Source organism: Mustela putorius, unplaced genomic scaffold, assembly GCF_011764305.1.
Source record: "Mustela putorius furo isolate JIRA1106 unplaced genomic scaffold, ASM1176430v1.1 tig00003869_pilon_pilon_pilon, whole genome shotgun sequence".
Taxonomy (NCBI): domain Eukaryota; kingdom Metazoa; phylum Chordata; class Mammalia; order Carnivora; family Mustelidae; genus Mustela; species Mustela putorius.
In genome coordinates this window covers 26,019,495-26,037,164 of record NW_025422021.1, presented here as the reverse complement: position 1 = coordinate 26,037,164, position 17,670 = coordinate 26,019,495, and the positions used below count along the sequence as shown (strand labels likewise).

General features: G+C 40.6%; 1 protein-coding gene across 1 annotated transcript in view; it reads left to right on the top strand.

The window, feature by feature from the left end:
* Window positions 1–1,685: 1,685 nt before the first annotated feature.
* Window positions 1,686–17,670, top strand: part of GALNT13 (polypeptide N-acetylgalactosaminyltransferase 13) — a 538,752-nt gene continuing 522,767 nt past the window's right edge. Inside the window, exon 1 of the mRNA XM_004743877.3 lies at window positions 1,686–2,098. The gene's annotated coding sequence lies outside the window, so the exon portion shown is untranslated. The remainder of the gene's footprint in view (window positions 2,099–17,670) is intronic.

The following is a 17,670-nucleotide window of genomic DNA, read 5'->3' as shown; positions in this document are numbered from 1 at the left end:
AATATTAGCACAAAACTTACAAGATAGCATTGCTTCCTTTTTAAGAGATGAAGAATGTAAGGATAGGGGATTATATGTCATCAAAGGACTTATGTCTGAGAAGTGGCTATGCCAGCATTAGAACCACAATCTTTAACTTGCTGGTCCACAGCTTTTTTCAATTTGCCATGCAGAGGTGGGTAACCTGATGGTGGAACTGGAAGTCACATGAGGGAGCAATAGAGAGAAATTCCAGGGTGTCCATGGTATTATGAATGGCATCCTGTGTCCTCACACATACACAGAATCACCTCTGGTGGATGTTCCATCACTGAAAGTTGGAAGGGGTATTTGGTCGGAAAATGTAAGAGAAGATATTAAGTAGAGAAGATATTAAGATATTAAGTAGAGAAGATACCAGTTTAGATAATAATTGATTCATAAAAGAGATAACATTTCTAGAAATTTCCTTTTGAGTATAGTCAAGAATGTCATTGACATTCTAGATAAAAATATGTTTGTACAACATAGCTCCTTAATATTTTTGAAGTAGCTGTTAGATCTTCCCCCAGTCTTATCAAATAAACTTAGAAGAGTGAATTAAGACAGGTGAAATGACACCGGGAGAGGAGGAAAGGACCCCTATTTTACTCTCATAAATAAGAAAACCAACAGTGAATAAATGGCAAAGGATGGATTTTAACTCCGTAAACCCAATTTCCTAGAAGAGTATTTCCCTCATGGCATTGGGGGATAGGTCCCAAGTCTTCAGATGCTAATATCTGAGTCTTAAGTCTGTGCCTTGTGCCAGGTATTGATCTAAGATCCTTACATAGATTTTAACCATTTAGTACAAGACCTTCTGCCGCACTATACATTAACTTTACTTAGAAATGACTTCACATGAACTTTACTTTGAAATGCAAGCATTCAGGCACTTCTGGGTGTATGCGTGTGTATGTATGTGTGTGTATGTGTCAGAGACCATACCTTGTTGACTGAGAAAGGAATTCAAAGCCCCACTTTTTCTCTTTACTTCTCCCTAAAAAAATTATGAGCACAAGGAAGCCTTATGCGTTCCTAGTTCTCATATCCTGTGTAAGCTAGCAGCCCCTGTCGCCGCCATCCAGAACACTAGGATCTTGTCAGGGTGTAAAAACTGTAATGGACAAGAGGCCAAACTCTCGTCTGTCCTTTCTGCTTCAAGGCTCTGAAACCTTAGTCCCCCGCATCATTTCTCCACTGGAGACACTACGAAGGGGGTGGGGTTGCCCCAGCTTTTCCCCGAGGGCAGTCCCCGACCCTCCAGCATCCCTGTAAGAGGCTCGCTGGTGCACCAGACTAACATCCTGTATGCAAGTCGGCTTTTGCACCACGGAAAACCTGGATGGCCAGGGGTCACGAAACGCTCTGTAGGGGAGAGGAGCCGACCCCACACTTGCTCTTGGGGGCCGTGCCTGCCAAGTATCGCGGGACTTGTGCACATCGCTGGAGCAGCAGCTCTAGGAGCAGCTGGAGCGCGCTCGGTGCACACCGCCCCAGCCCGGGGAGGAGCGGGAGCCGGGAGGGAGGAGGGCTGAGGGGTGCTGGTTACGTAAATGATACTAGCCCAGTGAGAGGCCTCCAGGCTGGGGCTACGGGAGGGGGAGGGACCGCGCGAGGAGGAGGGGCTGGGAGGGAGAGGGCCGGGGTGGGAGGGGGGCGGGGGCTGGGGGCGAAGTGACCAGGCGGTGGCGGCGGCGGTAACGGCGGCTCTGCCGAGGTGACAATGTGTTAGGAGCCCTCGTTCGGTCTCCTGCGCCTGTACGGCCTCGGCGCCCGCTCTCGCGGCGCTCGCGGAGCCCTCTAGCCCGCCGCTGCGCTATGAGGGCGCCTCTCTGGGGCTGGCCCAGGCCGGAGCCAGCTTGCTCCGCTCCCGGGGAAGTGTGAAGAGAGAAGCGCGGGCGGGAGCCGGGGCTGCGCGCGGCGTTCGCGGGCCGGCGCGGGTTCCAGGTGAGCGCGGGCTCCGCGCACCCGGCACTCTCGGCGCGGCCGACCGGCGCCTGCTGGGCTAGTGGAAGCTGAATCCCGCGTGTGGACTGCGGTTCCCTCTTCGCGGGATCCTTGGCCACGATAGCAGGTCTCCGTCTCTCTCTTGCTCCCTTTCTCTTTCTGGTAATTGTTTGGGGCGAGTCCTCTCCGGGTAGCCTGGGTGCCCAGGGTGCCCGGGTGGGTGCCGCAAAGTCCCGCAGCGAGTGTAGGGCGCGGAGTCGAGCGCCCGGGGCCGGACGGGGGTCAGGGGCGCCCGCGGACCCCGCGAGACAGCCCCTTGGGCACTCTGAGCGCGCTCGCCGGTCGCTGCAGGTGCGGAGGGTGGATCGCGAGGCACGGAACTTTCTGCCGCCTCCCGCTCTCTACCCGGCTTTTTCCGCTATTTGGCTGAGCTCCGGGTCGCTGGCCACCCACTGCGCCTTGGTGGCTCGGCGGCAGGGGCAACTTTCTCCTACCAGCTGCGGGAGGCTGGGGCTTGCTGTGCGCGGACTCTTCTCGGCTTGACACCGCGGACGGTCTGGAGCTTGGGTGTCCTCTTCGACGATTGCCTTCCTTTCTTTCTGCCTCTTTCTTTCCGTGCCCCTCGGTCTCTCATTCTCTTCTGTGCGTCTATGTCTCTGACTCAGTTTCTTTCTCTGACTTTCTCTCTGACTGGCTCCCCCTGCGCCCTTCGGGTCTGTTTCTTTCCCCTTTTCCTCCTTGTCTTTCTTGGGATGTCTCTTCCTGTTACTCTGTCTCTTAGGCTTGTCTCTCCTTCTGGCCTTATTTTCCGTCTTCCTCTCGCTGCCTCTCTCTGTCTCCTTTCCTCGCCTCTCTTGTCCTCCCGATCACCAGACCCCAGGCGCCTTGGCCAGTGGAGCACGCCCCCGGCCCACCATCTGGGCATCTCCAGGTACAGAGATCTCCCTGGTCAGAGCCAGAGGGTGTGCGGGGGATGCCCTTGTGTGGGCTCTCGTGGAGTCGATGGGCTGAATGAGCTACTCAAGGGCTAGTCTCCCGGCTCCGCGCGGCCGCGAACCCGAGCGCACAGAGGATGCAATGCTGGCAGCGAAAGCTGCGGGCGCCCCTCCCCTCACTCCGTTATTTGACTACGATCAGATCAGTTGAATTTCCTGGTAGATAGTCTCCATCTCTTACAGGTAGCCCCAGGAGAAGAGATGGATGAAGATTTTGGATCCAGGGAAAACTGACCTCGAAAGGGTGGAAGCTTTCGTGAGGCAAAGGTGTTGCTAGCGGTGGAGAGGAGCATTGGGGGCTATATGCTTTAAACTGCCGTAACACTCAATCCTTGAGTGGTTTCCTTGGGAGAGGTCGTGGTCACTGTTCCCACGAACAGAGCGTAGAAATTTTATTTGCAGGGTAAAGACACTTGGCTGCCCTAGACGCCAGAATTTCGGGTTTTCTTTGGGCCCTGGGATCTTTAGTTTTATATGAAGGCTGCCTTTGCTCAGGGTTGCTTCCCTACCGTCCCCATGTGTGTGTATGTGTGGTGCGCGCGTGTGCGTGTGCGTGTGTGTGTGCGCGCGCTGTTCCTTGCGTTCGTGCCCTCTAGTGTTAAAGAAACCAGCTTGTTGGAGAATAGTGAAAAGTAAGGTCAGCCTGCTTGGTGACATATTTCGTACCTTTCACTTTCCCAGATCGTTCTCCTTGCTTTCACCATCCTTTCCTTTTGCTCATCTTCACTTTTGCATTGCATTACTAATTTTTTCTCTTCCCTGATCTTTACAAACTCCTCCTCTCCTGCAGAATTAGAACCTTAGTATTGAAACCCTGTTGGAGTGACTTCGCAGATGGATAGATTTGGAAAATCTTCATAGCCTAAGGCAGGCTTTGAACATGAGAAATGTGCATTTCTCTGCGCTGTTTGCCACAAGCCAGGATTTCACATCTCTTCCTTGTGCCCCTGCCCACCTTCAACTCCACTGAGAATTTTCTCTGGCTGCTCCTGCTTGTTTAAATAAATGCTTTTAATTCTCTGTGTGTGTGATGCTCATCCCATTCCAGGGCTTAAAGCTGCTTACTTAAGTAGAGGCACTGTGTCTGAGATCAGGTTCGGAGAGGAAGGAATGAAAGCTTTTGCAAAAGAGGTACAGTGCTGCTGGTGTAGATTAATTCTGGATTTGAGAGTGCATAGTGGAATGGGATGCTGCTTCAGATATGCAGACCCTAGAGCGGTGTGGGAAAACTAGTAAATGCTTAATAAAAACTTGCTAGTTGAGTGATTAGCATGTAGCTAATTATGGGCTTTGAAGTCACCCAGTTATGCTAATGAGCCTACAAACAAGAAGTTGAATTCTGCCTTTTTTTTTTTTTCTGTTTCATTTAGTCTTTTATGAATGGGAATTGAGGACTAGTAGAAGGGATGTTGAAACATGACTCTTCTGTCCCTTTTTAGTTCATTCACTGCTTGAATTGGCCCCCCTCTGCAAGTCTTTAACTTGGCTGATGCTCTTTAACAAGTCACTGCAAAATTGAAGAAATGATTTTAGAGGCTTTGATGGCTGGCATCTCTTAATCTTCCTACTTGAAAGTAAACTGCAACATGACATCATTTGTTAGTGAATATTTTCATGTGGTCTTTCGCAAGTGAAAAGTTCTCTCTTTTAATATAAGGAGCAGATCTGTCAGCTTAAAATATTTGGGGCCTATAAATTGATCTGCAAACCGAATCACTTGCCTTAAATAATTTATAGGCTTCCTTACTGCTTCAAATGTATATGAGAGGTGTGGTACTACATATATTTGAGAATTTGCCAGAGTACCTGGAAATGTAGTCCTCCTGGCACAAGGTACTAGTAGGAATTCTTAGGCTGCAGTATTGTTTTGTTTTGGGGTCTTTTTTTTAAATATATATATTGTTTTTTTGATGATAGGGTAGTCACTTCTTAAAACAGTTGGGGATTTGCCATGACTATTGTACAGGAGTGTGTTCAAGGCAATTTTGCTTTAAAAATATTGGCTTATAGATCACCTGACATTGTACCCAATGTTTTATATTTAAAAATAGCAAAGATAGAGTGAAGGTAGAAATTCGGATACTGGTTGAGATATGTTCTGATTTACTGATAATATTGAGGTATATTTAACTTTTTAATTTTATGTGCATTGATTTCACATTGAACAGTTTTGTCAGAGTGAAATACAATGTTTCCATTTTGTTTACTTGATTTTTAGAAGTGGTAGTTCTTTCTTTCCTTTCCTTTGTTTTCTTTTTTAGAAGTGGTAGTTCTAACAGGAAGATTTCATGGAATAGAAGTTGTGCAGCTTTTTAAACTTAGCATTTTAGGGAGAAGGTGAGAGAAGGCAATACATGAGTATTTTTATTCATTCTGGTTAAAAAAATGAAGAGGATACTGGTGTTTCTGAATAACATCAAGTGAAAGTAAGGAGTATGATTGAGAATAATGTATGAATAAAGTCTACTAGGTGAAAGAAATAACAGTACTCCATGTCTTTAATAAGTGTTCATTGTATTTTATGGAGATGAACAGTCTCTATTGGTATTTTTAGGTATCACGATCTCAAGTGGCATCTCTTGTAATAAACAATAAATTTAAAAAAATATTTTATTTGTTTATTTGACAGCTAGAGAGAGAGCACAAGTAAGCAGAGTGGCAGGGAGAGGGGGAGAGAGAGAAGCAGGCTCTCTGCTGAGAGCCTGATGCAGGGCTCGATCCCAGGACCCTGGAAGCATGACCCGAGCTGAAGGCAGCCGCTTAACCAACTGAGACACTCGGGCGCCCCAACAAGAAATTCTTGACTGTGACTTTTAATATATCACCTTGGGTTTGCATTGCCATCAGTAGTAGGAACATGTACATGTCTTAAATTTAATGAGACCTTACAGGATCACTACTTTGAAGTTAGAGTGACCATATGCCTAATTATTCAAAGAATTTTAACTGGGTTTTGGTTCTCCTTCCTTCCTTCTGCTCTTGTTACGGGAATAAACACATGTGAAACATCGAATCGAGACTCATACTGACTTTGACAGTCTATTTGATGTCCTTTCTTAATATCACCCCCCACCCGCCCACTCACACATATGTTCAACACATAAATCACATATAAAGATCTGGTACTGTCTGCTCTGATAAACTTTTTGTCGTTTTAAGAGATTAGACTTTTTTTAAAAAGGATTTGATTTTTAAGTAATCTCTGTACGTAAAATGGGGCTTGAACTCAGAATCCTAAAATCTAAGAGTTTCATGCTCTACTTAGTGAGTCAACCAGGTACCCCCAGATTAGACTGTTTACAATTTTTATCTTAAAGCACATTCTTTAATAAAAGACATCTGCTATTCAGTTACAGATATGTGTTTTTGAAGAGTCCAGCTTTCTACTGTGAAATTTAATACTTAGAAAATTAAAAAAGAAATTTGCGAAAGTGAGTGCACACAGTAATTCAGTAGTTGGTCATCCATTTGGGACATTATAAGCAATTGTATTTTAGAGAAAAATATAAACCAGATGGACTTTATTCATTTGATACTTGTTTTTTCTAGATTCAGATTTAAATCTATTTGTATGCTTCCAATGTAGTGTATTATAAAAATATTTTTTAAAAGATTTTATTTATTTATTTGTCAGAGAGAGAGAGAGAGAGAGAGAGAGTGAGCACAGGCAGACAGAGTGGCAGGCTCCTGCGGAGCAAGGAGCCCAATGTGGGACTCGATCCCAGCACGCTGGGATCATGACCTGAGCCTAAGGCAGCTGCTTAACCAACTGAGCCACCCAGGCATCCCATAAAAATATTTTTAACGAGTCTTTGCTTGATTACCAAGAAATAACAGGTGATTAAAGATACCTGTGTGATGAATGTATGTTCCAGTTTGCTTATAAATGAATTGGCTAAAATTTATTTTTAGCTATGAGTTTTCTGGTTTTATTGTCTTTGTATGAGTCAGGACCTTTGTATTTAATCTGAAATTCTTAGTTTTGAGAATTTTTAACCAGGGATTATTAAGAGATTTCTGGGGCCTACCATTTAAGATAAAAGTGAAAGTAGGGAGATGTGCCTTTTCTCTATGGGGCCCAACTTCACTCGAATGTGCACATGTAATTGTCCTTATGAACTCTTGGGTTCTCTCTCAGCCTTTACCCTATCATAAGTGTCCACTCCTCACAGCAGACCTAGAGCAAAATACAAAATATCGGTTGTTGAAAGTTGTTCCATGTTAATGGTAAATCTCCAACATAGCTTGAGAAGGATGCAGAGAAAATTGTGACTGTTAACATCATAGATATGAACACAATTGTGATCATATTTTCTGTTATATGAGAAAATTGAAACGCTCATATTAAATATTCAGACTTCCTTTGTATTATTATTGTTATTATTTTTGGAACTGCTTACTGTTAAGATAGATGGGAACTGTCCAAGATCTAGCATATCAGGGTTTTAACGGGATGTGGAATTAATTAGGATTCTGATACAATAAACTATATTGATATCACTTAAATCTTATTTAAGTTCTTGTAGAACATTATAGGAAGTGTGATTAAACTGTTAGTTGGCATTTTGGTGATCATAATACAAGTGCTGAGTAGCCACTGTAAACAGAAGAATTTAGAGCAAAGCCTGCATATTCAAAATCATTTAAATTACGCCTCAGAGATAGTAGTAAATGTCAACTTAATCTCTTGCCTAATATTAATTGCCTTGATATTATAAGCACAACACCTCTTTTTTTGTTAAAAGATGGATTTTGACATATGGGGAGGATTATGTTCTTGTAGATCAGAAGCATAATAACTGACTTAATTTCTTCTTGAGATTTTTTATTATATAATTAGTTTCATATAGGAGAGGATGAGATTTATGTGACTATCAAGACCCCTATACAATACTATCATTAACATAATGAAAGAAAAATGAGAACAAATACTTGGAAACAAATCTGTGTGAAGGTACAGCCATTTCCATTTATTTATGAGGGAGTTAAAAATGGTGAATTAAGTTACACATTCAGAAAATAACTAAAATCTGTTGGATACTTACTTTGTCCTTGTACTGTGGATAAGTAAACATCTAATAGGTCTTGCCATGTTTTATCCTCATAAGCATATGAGTAGTAAGTAGTATTACTGTCCCCATTGTGTCCGTGAGGACTCCCTCACTCAGAATTACACCACTAGTATGTATGAGCACCAGGGATCACATCAGTTCTTTATGTCGATGAAGCCAGTGCTCTGGTAGTTCTCAGTCTAACATTTTCACTGACGAATAAGTTGAAAAATAAAAGTGAGCGCCAACCTTCATGTGAACATTTCCTTCTGACTGGTAAAAATGATTTAAGAAGCCTACTTCTATCACCATTGTGTTATAAAAGGGTAGACATTTGTACACTGTCTAAGATGGCAGAACTGATTATCTTATCAAAATGTAGTTCTTAAAATAGAATAAATTTAGCTTTCTATGCATTCTTCTACAGTGCATTTATTTTTCAAATTTAACAAAGACTGATGAAATTTTTTTCACAGTCTGCTAAGTTATTTCACCCTCTTCTGTAGTCTGTGCTTGGGAACCCTGCTTGGTGGAACCTCTAATATCCTATCTTACCCATGTACTTTGTGCCCATGGACAGCGCTGGCTAGTATAGTAGTCATATCGGTCACCTAATGAGAAACATACAACCCTTATAGCTATTCCATTTTCTTGCCAGTCGTCAACCTGGGCAATAAAATTCGGACCCAAGATGCTAGCAATTGCTCTAGCCTCAGTTTACTATGGCAGTGATTGTTGGAAGGATTAGAGAATTGGAGGTGACTTGTTCCCTCATGGCAGTTAAACACAGACCAATGTTTAACTGGGACAAGAGGTGAATGTTATGCCGAAATAAAGGAGCGTGTCTTAAGAACTTTAACTCCTTTGCCCTTACCCCAAACCTTTGTGTTCAGCCGTTAAGGATCCGTCTGTTCCTTTTTCACTTCTTTGTTTGTCTTAGTGAGGACAAAGCAGTTTTGCTTTAGGTAAGAGGGAAAATTGCAAAGGTAAACTTCTGTTTTTGTAAAACTGATCCATGCTGTTAAATGCCAGGTTGCTTTGGATAGAAACTACTGGGGCCATTGAAGAGGGAAAAAAATGCCAGTGGGGGTAGATGAATGTGGCAAAATTGACCTAAGGCATCGTTTCGTATCCTTGCTAACAAATCTGATACAGATTCTCATTTACCTGGGATGGGTTTACAGAATCTGTTTTTATTTATTTATTTAAAGATTTTATTTATTTATTTGAGGAGGGAGAGAGAGACCACAAGAGCGAGGAGGTAGGGGCAGAGGCAGAGGGAGAAGCAGACCCTGCTGAGCGGATAGCCAGATGCCCTTCAGCTCAGATCATGTTCTCAGGGCCTGGAATGTGGGCCTTGATTCTAGACCCTGAGATCATGACCTGACCTGCTGCCCTTGAGCTACCCAGGAGCCCTCAGATTCCATTTTTATAAATACTTTTCTAGATGATTCTAAATACAGTGACATTTCAAGCAACTGATTTTACTTCAAGTTCATCATTTTTCAGATTTACTTACTAATTTTTATTTATTAAAAAAGGTAGTATTTACTGTCCTTTTAGCACAGCCAGACTTATTCTTCATATCCACAGTTCTTTTTAAAATTGTGCATTCATTTATGTCCTAAATTACAATGACAAACAAATTGCTGTTAAAACAAATTAATGCTTATTTTTCTACAGAGTTTGTTCATAGGACTTCTGATGTCAGTGAGTCTTCACAACCACACACTTAACACATTTTAACATTCAGAGACTTGAACTATCACAAGAAATGCTAAAATCCTAGTAAACATAGTTGTGCATTTGATTTCATTTTCATGATGCCAAAATTTCAAAATACTACTCAGAATATAAAATAGCCATAGATTTTTTTTTTAAAGATTTTATTTATTTATTTGACAGACAGAGATCACAAGTAGGCAGAGAGGCAGGCAGAGAGAGGAGGAAGCAGGCTCCCTGCTGAGCAGAGAGCCCGATGTGGGGCTTGATCCCAGGATCCTGGGATCATGACCTGAGCTGAAAGCAGAGGCTTTAACCCACTGAGCCACCCAGGTGCCCCCAAAATAGCCATAGATCTTAAAGGAAAAATAGAGTCAAATCTGAAGTCAGAATGTAATTTCTGGGCAAGCTGTTAGGACTCGTGATTCCTCTTTCATTTTGAGCTTTTAAAGTAGTGACTATTCACAATAAAAGAAAGTAGTAACCAGCTATTTTAGAAACAATAAAAATGGGCAGACATTAGGACCTGGAGCCTTAAAACAAATACCCTGGGAATAATAAAAATTTTTACTGCTACAAGTGTGAAGGGCCAGTAATCTGTAAGGGGAGCAAATAGAATTAAACTGAACCGTCAAGTCTGTGTCTCTGTATTTAAGAAACAGGAGAGTTTCCTTTAATATTACTTATCAGTTATTACTTTTGTTATCAATATTAGTTTTAATATTACTTCTATTACTCTATGCTTTTGAATAGTCATGCATTCTAAAATAGGCATGTGGATTCCTTATGATAGAAGCCTTTCAATTTAGGGTAGATTAGTTGGGAAAGAACACCCCAGCATTATATAATAATTAAAATAGCTTCACATTACTGTAGACTCTTTCTTCCCTTAAAAAAGAAGTTACTATATTATGGACACAATTCTAAGTGCTTTACAGAAATTCGTTTTTATCATAACAGCCCTCCAAGTAGGTTTGATTAGTACCTCCATTTTACACACAAGGAAATTGGGACCCAGAAAGGTTAAGTAAATTGTTGCAGACTGAGCTGATGAGTGTGACAGGGCAAGGACTGCGCTCTTTTGATGAGATGGTTAATAAAACAACTTGCTTTGCATCACGAAGCTTCAAGTAGCAGAATTGAAAGTGGAACCCAGATTCCTAGGTCTTGTTTCCTATTTAAGTGAGATTTGCCTTTAAAAGTGAAGGAAGAAAGCCGGACCAACAAATCAGATTTCTACAGTGGGAAACAAAAATGTTTACATTTTAGAAGTCATAACACTGGATTAAGAAAGACAAGCTGCAAGTAAAAATTGAAGTTCTCTCCTGGGTGGCTCAGTGGGTTAAAACCTCTGCTTTCAGCTCAGGTCATGATCCCAGGGTCTGGAGATCCAGCCAGAGCAAGTCCGGCATTGGGGCTCTCTGCTCAGCAGGGAGCCTGCTTCCCTTCCTCTCTCTCTGACTACCTCTCTGCCTACTTATAATCTCTGTCAAGTAAATAAATAAAATCTTTAAAAAAATACAGTTAATTATGTAAGAGAATAAATGTGGGAAAATTGGAATGGATTTCTTAACGATTTTGTTGTCTCTACTTAGATGCAGACTGCCCCTACCTCCCCCAAAACAAGAAGAAATTAGCATATAGTTATACAAACAGGAGGAAAAATAACTAAATCCTTAACTAAGTTAGATTTCTCTATATAGATTGTAATCCGTAACTGAGATATGTATCTGTAACCTAATAAAAAATAGCTTATTTTGCTGTGATATTGCTGATAAAATGTTTAAATTACATTAAGAAATCTTTATGGAAGGGATGAGGAAATCCTGCTGAAATTTCTGGCTTTTTTTTCTTAAGTGTTTCAAGTTTTTCGTATAATGGCATATCTTTACTAATTTGTAGTCACTAGTAATCTGTGAGAACTGATGTATTAATCTTTGATAAAATACATTTTCTCTTTATGACCTTTGGTTGATTTTCAACAACTTTCTATTGCTTACTATTTTTGTTTAATGTACTAGGACAGTGTCTTAACGATTTTTCTTTATTCTTTTAAAAAATATTATTTTAGATTGACTGATAGTTGATTGGGTTATGCAAATTATTTCAATTACATACCATCAATAATGAGTCACTCCACCTGCCTGGTTTTTTAAAAGCTAAAATTTGTACTTAAAAACAGTGCTGTTTTCAGAGTCCATAAATGAAATGAAGGTTTATGGGGTTACTAACTAGCTTAGTATCAAAACTTGGTACAGTTTTTCCTTTTTTCTCACAGCAAATTCTTTTTTTCTGAATTTTTTTTTTTTTGAACCCCCAAGGCTTGTGGTTCTTTGATTCTCCTGATAGTTAAGTCCCAAATGGGACTATATGTCATTTGTCCTGAAAAATGGGGGAACCCTGAATATGGTTCAGATTTTATACCTTTCCTGTAGGTTGTCAGTGTGCCTCTGTATTTTCTTCTTAAGTAAATATGTGTTTATCATTTCTTCATACCCTTTTTCTTCTCCCATATCTTTTCCTTACTTCTCCTTTCCTTTATTCCTTCTTCATGGGTCTCCTTTACTTTACATGGTCTTTCTTCTGTGGCTTAATAAGTCCACATGTAGCAGGATTAGACTTTTAGTGCTGTTGATTTGTTAAAAAAAATTATAAAAAGATCTTTGTTTATTTATCAGTTAGTTCTGAATAGGTAAGAGACAGACGCTCTAGCTTTTGCATCTGGGTCATTTAGCAGGAGGCTGGGGATGCTAAATTCACATCTCATTACCTTTGTCTACTTTTAGAATTGTGTACTTGGGCCCTGTGGTCAGTTGGCAGTTGGCCGGCCCGTGGCTCCAAGGGAATGCTGTGTTATTTGAAGGGATGCCAATTTCAATTGCCACACAGTTTCTATATTTCTTGGTCAGAGTTTCCATACAAAACATCCAGTATGTATTTTATTGTTAACTCTTGGCTATTGACTTCATGTCAAAAATGTATTATGATATCAACTGTTAGATTGTAATGAACAATTTTAATAATTTAGTTTCTGTGGCTCTCACTCCCTGATTTTGGGTAGTGTTTACCCTATTTCATAAATGTAGGGCAGACATTTTTGTCACAGATTTTTTAAGTTTTATTGTTGTGCACTAAGTTGAGATGAATCGTAGGTAATTGGATGGTGCAGCTGAATTAACACATTGAATTGCTAGTTATGAGACACTTCATTTGCTATTGCAGACAACAATAGGCCCATTCTGCTTCTACAATGCACAGATTCTTACTATCTATATAAAATTCTAATTCAAGTGGGATAAAGTGTATGCATCATTTCCATTCCTTTTGTGAGGAAAAATAACCTTCACAAATATAAGATACTTGCAACTATCTCATTAAATAATTTTCAACTTCAATAAATATTTTTTCTGAGAATGTTAATCAGTTGTCTCATTCTCCACAAAAAGGACAGTATAAGACATTTCATAAATATGAAATCAGGAGTATTGCTTTTACCCTGTGTACCTTAAGACCTGTGCAGATGTGCAGTTTGCATTTCTTTCAACAGAGAGAGAAAATGTGAATCATTAAGAGCAGCATTGTTGCCATCATGATTATGTTGATATTCAATAGTATAGAATTTTGCTTGATTTTTTTTTTTTTCATTTTAAGCGTTTTAAGTGTAGCTTCTCTAGGTTGGTGTAATTCTTTTAAACAGGTGAGTATCCGTTTTTAAGAAGAAGTATTGATACATATCTGTATTTATCATATTTTTTTCTTGAAACCTCATTAATTTAAGCATAAATTAAAGAGTCAAAAAGATAACAGACTGTTAAAAATGGCGTAGAATAAAGCAAGGTAGAGGAAAACTAAGATACAGGAGAGTGGCCTGAAATTGAGGAGGGAGCCACTGTGTCCCGAACAAGCCCCCAAAGGCTTGAAGCTTCATAATGCCAAGAAAAATAGAGGAAAGAAATGAGACACTAGAGCTGACACAGAATAATGAATCAACCTGTATAGATGGAATAACCAGCTTACTACTTAGTAATTCTGTTTCGTATGCAAATAACCCTATAGCAAGTGTTTTTCACTAACTGTCTCATTATACCTCTTAGTACATTCTAATGATGTTACTTAAATGGCTGAGGAGCAATAAGGGCAATGAGGGTTACATCCTAGAACCATAGAATAAAGCCCCTTTTATTTTGGTACTTAAAATCTTCAAGCCTAATGATCAGCATCTCGCTTATCCCAAAGCAAAGTTTTCTAATCAATAAGACCCATTCAAGTATGGAGGACTCAGTACTTTCTGTTTCTTTGTTCTTAATTATAAAATAGCAACCATGGAGTACCAGACTTCTAAGAAATAATTTAAGGAAAGATATTAAGAAAAGCCTGCAGGGGCACCTGGGTGGCTCAGTGGGTTAAGCTGCTGCCTTCTGCTGGGGTCATGATCTCAGGGTCCTGGGATTAAGCCCCTCGTCAGGTTCTCTGCTCAGCGGGGAGCCTGCTTCCTCCTCTCTCTCTCTCTCTCTGCCTGCCTCTCTGCCTACTTGTGATCTTGCTCTGTCAAATAAATAAATAAAATCTTTAAAAAAAAAAAAAAAGAAAAGAAAAGCCTGCAACGTGAAAAAGAGAGACCAAGATAACTGAAAAGCCATTAACAATAAAATGACCTTGCAGGGAACAGATAATTGAAAGATCATAAGACAGACAAAAAACATCAGCGTTGCCGAAGAGGTGCAAGAAAATACTACATTCGTAAAAAATGGATGATATGGAAGAGACAATGAACAAGAAAATTATGGAAATTTAAGATTTTGAAATCAGTAGGTTAAGGGAAATTTTTAAGTTTCTAATAAGGAAAATACTTGCCAATGCAAAATGAAAAGACAAATAATGCAAAATACTTAAGATAAACATCTCTGAAGTGTGACTCCCTACTACTTAGGTTCTGTAAGAAAATAAAAAACAGTGTAGAACAAATACTGAAGAATTAATATGGGAATTCTACAACATGGAGGCCTAGGAAGACCCTGAACTCCTCTCCTTCCATGGACACACCAAATCTTCAGCAATATATGAATCATTTCCCTCTGAAAACTAGATGAACCTCTTCTCTATGTCAGAGGATAAAAAGACCACATTGAGAAAGGTAGAAGAGGCAGAGACTTGAGGTCACAAAAATAATACCCCAGCATAGCACTATACCATAGCATACTATTGCAGCACTTCTCCTGGAGGAGCAAGGGATTGATGCCTCACATCAGGCACCCCACCTTTCTGTGGCCCACACCAGAGAGATGAGCCCCCTATATGTGAGGGGGGCTGATGTGCAAGGGAGCCAAAATACTGTAGGAGACTGAGATTCCCTTTTTAAATGGCTCATGTCTAGTCTCATTCACCTTAGACCCAGTAAAAAAAAAAAAAAGCAGTGGTTTGAAAAGCACCTAGACTGCATATGAAAGACGTTTAATTGCTGATCTGAAAGCATCTGCTGGAGGGACAGAGGACAGTTGGAACCCTCCCTAGAGATGAAGGTGCTGACAAATGCTGTTTCTGCATGTTCCACCTACCCTACTAGCCGGTGGGGAGCTCATACACAGCACTGTCTCACTGCCATGCTAAGTCAGTCAAGGGCTAACAGTCATGACACTATCCTGCCTTGAGAAGCCAGGAAGCATGAATGGTGGCAGGACTTCCTCCTCCCTGGCTGGGGCAGGTGAGTATGAATTGTTGTGGCATTCTCCTGTTCCCTAGCAAAAGTTGGTTAGCTGGGTATTTGTGATACTCCATTGCTTCTTGGCTGAGCCTGGCAAGTGTGAGGGATCATGGCATTCTCCTACTACCAGTCTGAAGGCAGTTGGGGGTGCACAGACAAAATATTCTAAAGACCATGGACACACAGATGTTTTCATGCTGCCTTTTTGAAGTCAACAAGTGTGCCCTACCCCCTATACTCTCCAGCTGCCCATAAAGCAGTGGATGCATGCAGTCTGTATAAGGGGAGGCCTCTTAATTGCCTGACCCTAGTGGCCAAGGGGACTGGCATTTCTGAACTCCATGGGAATGTAACATTCAGAAAGGCAGTTCTTGGCAGGCCATCCCCCCAACCCCCCCACCCCCCACTGCCCCTTCAAGGCACTGCACAGAGAGCAGACTGAAACACAAATGCAGTCCTCCTGTGAAGAAGCCTTCTTAGTTAGTCTGGAGCTTCAACCAGAGGGACATGCCTAAGGTTTCATGCACATCTATAGCTTTAAAGAAGTGCTACCAGGGAAGGTAAACAGGGAAACACCATCCTTGTGTTCCCTCTTGGCCTCAGTATAGCTCAACAAGACATCCCAGAAAGGAACTTACAAACTCATCTGGAGCCTTGATTTTTATAACTGTTTTCCAGGGACACCTGCAGATCTCCTAGACACCTGCAGATCAGGCCATCAGGAATTATATTTCTGGCCTTTCAGGACTGTACGTATTTGCATGCTTCCAGAGCTACTGCATGAGGGTCAGACTTCCAGTCAGTCTGAAACTCGGTGCTAAATGAGATTACTTCCCTTGGAAAACTGACAGCTCTTTTCATACCCTCAAAAATGGGGGCATATCAAGAATAAGTTGGGTAGTTTAGAGAGTCAAGGATTTGAGGGCAAGTTTGGATGAGAAAGTTCCTCACCTACACAAGACCACTCCTTCAAGATTGAGAGAGAGAGAGTTGTTTCAGCTAATACATATAAACAAACAGTCAAGGGAAATGAGGTAACAGAGAAATATGTTCCAAACAGAAGAGTAAGAGAAAGCCTCAGAAATAGACTTTAATGATATGGAGATAAATAATTTACCCAATAAATAATTCAAAGTAAGGTTATAACGGTGCTTACCAAACTCTGGAGAAGAAGAATGGATGAATGCAGTGAAGACATCAGCAAAGAGGTAGAAAATATATGAAAGTATCAAACAGAAGTCATACAGTAGAAAAATAGAGTAACTAAACTGAAAAAAGTATAGCAGAAGGCTTAAAAAGCAGACTGGATAAAACAGACCAGTGAACTGGAAGACAAGACACTAGAACTCACCCAACAAAGCAGCAAATAGACAAAAAAGAATTAGAAGATAAAGATGACTCAAAGGACCTTTGGGACATTAAGTGGAATAACATTTGCTTTGTAGTGGTCCCAGAAGTAGAAAAGAGAGAGAAAGGGGGTGAAAGCTTCCCTAGTCTAGGAAAGGAAGAAGACATCCAGGTCCAGGGAGCCAAGAGAGATCCAAATAAAATTAATCCAAAGAGCTCCACACTAAGATACATTGTAGTTAAAATATCAAAAGTTAAAGAGAAAATCTTAGAAGCAGCAAGAGAAAAACGAAGTATTGCTTATAAGGGAATTTCACTGGAGTATCGGCTGATTTCTCAACAGAAATATTGCAAGCCAGAATAGAATGGGATGACATACTCAAAGTGCTAAAAGGAATAAACTTCCAACCAAGAGTGTTCTAATTGGTAAGGTTATCATTCAGAACTGAAGGAGAGAGAAATCATTTTCTAGATGTGCGAAAGGAGTTCATCACCACTAAATCATTCTTACGAGAAATGTTAAAGGAACTTCTTTAAGTTGAAAATGATGGTGCTAATTAACAATAAGAAAACATAAAGTAAAAATGTCACTGGAAAGTGTAAAAATATATGAAAGGCAATGGATCAAATATTTCTAAAGCTAGTATAAAAGTTAAAAGATACAAATAGTAAGATTAACCAAAGCCAAAATAATTAGTTAAAGAAAGCATAAAATACAAAGATGTAAAATGTGACATTAAAACATAAAATGTGCTGGGGATGGGGTAAAAGTGTGGTTTTGAAAAATGTGTATAAGTTTAAGTTGCCATTAACTTAAAATAGATCATTATATATAGAGAATGATATATGTGAACCTCTTGGTAACCACAAAATAAGAACTTAC